Genomic DNA, 6,327 nt, shown 5'->3' on the forward strand with positions numbered 1-6,327 from the left:
AGATGCAAGAACAGAGCAAGAAAAAACTTCATGGTTCAAAATCAGGAAAGGAGTGTTTCAAGGTGCATCCTTTCTCTATATCTCTTCAATTTATATGCAGAGGGAAGAGTAAACTTTTCTACAGGATTTCTAAGGCTATGCATCTTCATGGGAGCAGACAGCTCTTCCTTTTTCCTGTGAAACCACCTTATAGGTCTAAACTCCTGAATTTTACATTATCAATGGAAAACTTAACTGTTGTGCTACTAAGTCTCCTTTAGAACCTAACAGGATAGGTATAAATACTTAGTGTTTATAATAATTCTTTTAGTGCCCAGACATTCCTGGTATTCCACATATATGTCCTTAGCAATTCTTTTAATAATGATTCACAACCAATTATAAGCCATGGTTTCAGGTCTTAATATGTTTTCTTCTGTCCAGAGCTCAATTCACTTATTATGTAATTGTCTGTTCTAGCTTTTTCATTTATAGAATGTCTTGTGCTTTTCCTGGAAAAGTGATAACTGTGTAGGTTTAAGGAAAAAGTAGGGGTGAAGAGAAGAGCTTTGCTTTCATTTGATTAAAGAGCGTACGATTGGCAGAGGCATATTCATTCTCATTTTGACCTAGTCAGCAATCCTTTAACCCGGTTCTCCACCGATACAAGGGAGCTCTGGTGGCGTAGTATATATAGAGTTGCTCCGTGGGAGAGAGATGGTCAATCTCCTTGCATGTGATTTATTACCTCTGAAAACCCACTGAAGGGTCAGCTCTTGGTTGGTTTTGACTCTATTATGCTGAACAAGGAACAAAAACCACTAACCAAAATGAGGAACCTTTCTGACGGTTCCAATCCACTACCGGTTCTGTGCGGAAAATATGGGTAGTCTCCTCCTGTGTGACTTACAGCCTCAGAAAACCAACCGCAGTGCCAGTTACGTTGATATTATCGATAGGTGCCATTGACTCGAGGACAACTCATAGATACCCTATGAACAGCAGATCTGAACCCCATCCTATCCTGTGCCATTTTCTCAGTTCCTGACACACTAGAGTCCATTGTGGCAGTCACCATGTTCATAGGGTATTTGGAGGCCTGTTATTGAAGAAGTGAATGGCCAATCCTGCTTCCTAGTCTGTGTTAATCTGGGAACTCTACTAAAACCTGTTCACCATGGGTAACTCTTATGGCACTTTACACACCAGTGGCTCAGCTTTTGCATCACAGCATCCATGAATTCTCTCTATAATGAGTTTGAGTTCTAAGTCTCCACTGCTGAGCTGGTGTTAGGTCTTACTGAGGAACATGACTATATTACTGCAGTGCAGTGAATTGCTTCATATGACCTTTCCATTGTGACGTTTATACCATGATTGAGTGAGACTATGCAAATTAGATATTTGTGGGCCTATGGGGTATTGGACAGCTGCTACTAATACAAACAAGATGTATTACTTGTAATGGTTTAAGTTATGCGTCCATTGGTCTGGGACATGATTTTCAGTGGTTTGGCAGTTATGCAATGATGTAATTTGGTTGGTAATTATGCAATCATCTTCTGTTTTGTAGCCAGCTGTCCTTCATTTGGTGATTCTTTATTTTGTGATGCGCTTCTATGCCCATGGTTATAGTTTCATTTGTCGGTTATGTACATGAAGCAGGAGTAGAGTGGGCTGTTTCTTGAGCCATGTCTTCCTAGAGGGCGTAACTCAATTCCCTAATCATTGCCTTACATTTCCTTGCACTGCCTTGCTCAAGTAAGTGGAGTTTCCTTGAGGGTATGGTCTGCAGCCAGTATATATGAATGCTTGGGTGAAGCTCTTGCTTACTTTAGATTCTGCATCAAACTTGTTATCCTCTGACTTCCAATTCTTGGAACTTGAGACAGCAGTTTGTCTATTGCCTGAACTGTTTCTCCAGCATCCACAGTCTTGTGAGTCAACAACCAGCTGACATGGGTTTGTCAGACTCTGCAACCACAGAGTCCAGGAGAAGCTTCCAGCCTAATGTCTGACTGATGGAGTAAGAATTTACCAGCCTCCACAACTGTACAAGCCATATTTCTGAGAGTTAATGGGTGCTGTGAGACATTTCCGTGAATTCCAGATCCCCAAATGGGAGGAAAAGTTCTGAGGGGAGGAGGAGAGGTTGATGCTAGAGATGATGGGGTGCTGCAGTAGTTTGGAAAGCATAGACATTTGGAATATCTTTAACATCTCCCTAACAGGAGACAGTTTTGTGTTCATTTTTTCTGCTGTTATGTACCATTGAGTTGAAACTGACTTATAGCTGATCCCCCAACATGTTTTCAGAGGCTGTAAATTACATAGATTACCCATATTTATCCAGAGGATCAACTGGTGGATTCAAACCTCATGTCATTGCTATTGTCGTACAACTCCTTACCACTGATCCACCAGAGAAATTGTTCATGCAGAAGTGCAGAAAGAAAGTGGCAAGTCTAAGATGTTGCACAGGCATGTATTGCTATTATTATTGGATTAGATTTCAGCGCAGTTGTAGAAACTCTCGTTTCAAAGGCAAGTGTGGTGCACTTTCTGGGTTCAGAGAAACTATAGGAAATTAGAATGTACTGGTTTCTCTATACCGTGCACATGTTGCTATCTCTCTAAAGGTCCAAGTTGTTCATCATCAGATGTGGTGTGTTGTTAGATGCCAGAGTCCTTCTCACTCATATTGCCCCCATGCACAAGAGTAAGAAATCTTGACCGTTACTTTGCAATTCTCAGTCTCTGCGGTGTTAAGCAGACTGCTGTGCCAATTCAACTCATCACCCAATTTTTTACTTTGACTTGAGAAGAATGGTGATTCTAAAACACTTCATTGTATTCATGTAAAACTTGTACATCCACCAAGGGAACACTGCATGGCTTAAATCTATATGCTGAGCAAATAATTAAGAGACTGGGTTATATGAAGAAGATGGTGGCAGTAGAATTAGAGGAAAAATAGTCAATAATATACATCATACAGATGACACAATCTTGCTTGCAGAAAGTGAAGAAGACTTGAGACACTTATTGAAGTAGATCAAAGATTAGAGCCTCCAATATAATGTTGGTTTTTAAGTTAGAAAATGTGAGTTCTCCAACTTTGTTTTTATTTGCCAAGAGACTTTTTCTTCTGAATATTGCACTAGAACCCCAAAAAGCCAAAGCAAAGGAAAGATATCAGGAAATAAAGGAGCCAAACAGAAGAGTTCAGAGGATAACTCAAGAAGACAAAGCAAAGAATTATAATGAAATGTGCAAAGAGCTAGAGTCAGAAAATCAAAATAGATAAACTTGTTTGGAATTTCTTAAGCTGAAGAAACTGAAGAACAAACCTGAGCCTTGAATTGTAATACTTAAGGATGCTGTGGGCAGAACGTTGTATCACACAAGAAACATTAAAAAAAGATAGAAGGAGAATACAGAGTCACTATACAAAAAAGAATTGGCTCAACAGAAGAATTTTATGGAACAACATATTAAGAGACATAGTAATGAAAGAGGAGGTTCAAGATGCTCTGAAGGAATTGGTAAAAACAATCCCCAATATGACAAGAAAAGGAAATAAAAGGGGTCCAGATAGGCAAAGAGATGGTTAAACTATTGGTATATGCAGATGATAAGATAGTATACACAGAAAACCCAAACAACTAACAAAAAAAAAACCCCCAAAAACCCAACAAACAAACCAACAACAACAAACAAAAACTCAACCAAAAAACCCTCCCATTCCTGTTAGAGCTAGTAGACCAATTTAATAGACTGGCAGAATATAAGATGAATAACCAAAAATCAGTGGGATTCCTATACAGTAACAAAGATAACTCAGAGAAGGAAACCAAGAAAGCAATACCATTTACAATGGCCAACCACAAATTAAGATACTTGGAAGTGAACCTAACAAGAGATGTAAAAGACCTATGCAAAGAAAACTACAGAGCATTTCTGCAAGACACAATAAAAGACCTAAATAATGGAAAAATGTGCTCTGTTCATGGATAGGAAGACTCAATATTGTGAAAATGACAATCCTACCAAAAGCAGTCTATGTGTTCAATGCAATACCAAGACAGATACCAAATTCATTTTTCAAGGAGATTGAAAGGGAAATTGTCAAGTTTATTTGGAAAGGAAAGAGACCCCAAATAAGCAAAGCACTTTTGAAAAACAAATATCAAGTGGGAAGCATAGCACTCCCTGACCTCAAAACCTACTACAAAGTGGTAGCAACCAAAACAGCGTGATGCTGCTACAATGATAGGAACATAGACCAATGGTACAGAACTGAGAACCTAGAAAAAGACCCAGCTTTCTATGATCAACTGATAATCAACAAGCAAATAAAACCTATCAAATAGGAAAATCACAACCTCTTCAACAAATGGTGCTGGCAAAATTGGACTACTTCCTGCAGAAAGCTGAAATAGGATTCACATCTCACACCATACACAATAATCAACTCAAGATGGATCAGAGACCTGGGACTAAAACCCCAAACCATAAAGATCATCAAAGACAAACTGGGATCAAGCTTAGATGGCCTAGTCAATGACATCAAGAGACTGCCAAATACAGTGCACAATCTCTGAGAGGATAAAATTGATGAATGGGACCTTTTATTTATTTTTTTATCTTTTTTCAATTATTAAATTTTATTAATTTTAATGAACATTTACAGAGATTTGGGGTTTTCATTCATTCATTGTTACACTATTTTCTCTACCCTCCTCCCCAGTTTGTTCTTCTTTTCCCTCCCCCCTTGAAAGTCTGTTTTAATTGTCCAGTTGCCACAGTGCTTGTCAAAGCCAGTTCTGATTAATCTCATTTGTCAGTGTGTCCTTTGCCATTCCCTATCACTCCTCAAATGGGACCTTTTAAAGATTAAATCCCTGTGCACATCCAAAACTTTTTCCCAGCAGAGTGAAAAGAAAACCTATTGATTGGGGGGGGGGGGAATTGGCAATACCGTTTCAGAAAGGGTATCATTTCAAAAGTTTACAGAATCTTCCAGGGCCTCCAAAAGAAAAAAAGACTGATAACATAATCACAAAATGGACAATAGGCATGCAAAGAATTTTCACAGAAGATATTTAAATGGCCAACATACATATGAAAAAATGATCCAAATCACTGGCAGTAAGAGAGATGTGAATCAAAATCACAATGATATTATCTTACCCCAGGAACAGTGGCAAAGTTTAACAGGACAGCAAGTAATAAATGTTGGTGAGGATGCTGTGAGAAAGGAACTCTTATACACTACTGATGGGATTGTAAAATGGCAGTTTGGCGTTTCCTAAAAAAGCTGAACATAGAAATTTCCTTATGATTCAGCTATCCCACTGCTTGGAATATACCCAGAGAGAATGAGATGTAGGCGCAAAACCTACATCTGGAACAGGAAAGGGCTGTCAGAACCGGGCAAGGAAACAGTGCATGGTTCAAAATCAGGAAAGAAGGAGTCAGGGATGTGTCCTACCTTTATACCCTTTCAATCTATATGCGGAACAGATCATTCAGGAGGCTGGCCTTTATGAGGATCAAGATTGGAGGAAGACTCAAGAACCTAAATTATACAGAGGTCATAACCTTGCTTACTGAAACTGAGGAGGACCTGAAGTGTTGCTGCAAAAGGTCAAAGACTATGGTTTTCAATATGGATTGAAGCTCAACATCAAGAAAAGATTCTCACCATTGGCCCATGATAAATGTAGAAGAGACTGAGATTTTTAACAATTTCAACTTGCTTGGCTCCACAATTAACACTCTTGGCACCATCAGTCAGGAAAGCAGAAGACAAATTCCACTGGGGAGATGCACTGTCAGAGACCTCTCTAAAGTGCTAAAGTGCAATGATGTCAGCCTAGAGACTAAGGCGTGCCTGATCCTTTGCAATTACTTGCTATGAATCAGAGAGCTGGACAATGACTACATATGACCGAAGAAGAATTGATACTTTTGAGTTATGGTGCTGGAGAAGAGTACTGAACATACCATAGACTGCAAAGAAAACAAACAGGTCTGTTTTGGAGAAGGCAAAACCAAGTTTCTCCCTGGAGGCAAGGGTTTTGAAGCTCCATTGCACATATTTTGGGCACATGCCCAGGAGGGATCAATCCTTGGGGAAGGACAGCATGCTTGGAAGGGCAGAGGGACAGCACAGGAGAGGAAGATCTTGGATAAGATGGATTGATTGACACGGTAATGTGTAATGGGGATAAGTGTGTCAGAGTCAGTGAGGCTGGCTCAGGACAGGGCAGGCTTCAGAGCTATTGTATTGATCATTATGATTAGTAGATGACTAGTTGGCACATAACAACAACAAATCTATCT

The sequence above is a fragment of the Elephantulus edwardii genome, unplaced genomic scaffold (assembly GCF_000299155.1).
Source record: "Elephantulus edwardii isolate Elephantulus edwardi_28Jun2011 unplaced genomic scaffold, EleEdw1.0 scaffold00130, whole genome shotgun sequence".
NCBI lineage: Eukaryota > Metazoa > Chordata > Mammalia > Macroscelidea > Macroscelididae > Elephantulus > Elephantulus edwardii.